Source organism: Orycteropus afer, unplaced genomic scaffold (assembly GCF_000298275.1).
Source record: "Orycteropus afer afer isolate SDZICR_OR568_19922 unplaced genomic scaffold, OryAfe1.0 scaffold00610, whole genome shotgun sequence".
Classification (NCBI taxonomy): domain Eukaryota; kingdom Metazoa; phylum Chordata; class Mammalia; order Tubulidentata; family Orycteropodidae; genus Orycteropus; species Orycteropus afer.
Genome location: NW_006922197.1, coordinates 354,723 through 355,284, shown reverse-complemented (window position 1 = coordinate 355,284; position 562 = coordinate 354,723). Strand labels below are relative to the sequence as shown.

The following is a 562-nucleotide window of genomic DNA, read 5'->3' as shown; positions in this document are numbered from 1 at the left end:
ACACAAAAGTCAAGGGACACAGCCAGGCTCTGTATGGTTATCTCTGGGGAGAGACTGCAATCCGAGAAGGAAAAGAGAAACCAGTGCAGTGGGATCCCCCGGGCGGTGCGAGCGTTCAGCGCGCCGGGCCACCAGCTGAAAGGTGGAGGGTTCACCCACAGGCACACCGTCAGCCACTGGAATCCCAGCGGAGCCCGGTTCCAGTCCCGCACCCCCAAGAGCACGAGTCAGAACACACATGACAGCAACTAGCTTTGAGGGACCGCAGGCGAGGGGTCTGTTGTCCCTGTAATCTGCTAGATTTACTAGTTTCCTACAGCGAGCACTTTACATAATTATTGTCGTGATGCAGTATTTCTACCATAAATGCAAGTTTAGAGCAAAATACAACAAACAGCTGCATACCTGCCACCCAGCTGAGGGTCATGCTGCTGATTCCGACTCATAGTGACCCCTGGTGACCCTGCCCACAGGGTCTCCAAGGCTGTCAGTCTTCACAGAAGCAAAGCCCAAACCACACCCACTGCCCTGGAGTCCATTCCGACCCACAGCGCCCCTAGAG

The 562-nt window shown here is 55.2% G+C and overlaps 1 protein-coding gene across 1 annotated transcript in view; it reads right to left on the bottom strand.

Annotated features, from left to right (window-relative positions):
• LOC103210420 (zinc finger protein 829-like) overlaps window positions 1-562 on the bottom strand; it is a 47,193-nt gene that overhangs the window by 14,714 nt on the left and 31,917 nt on the right. The gene's annotated exons all lie outside the window — the stretch shown is intronic.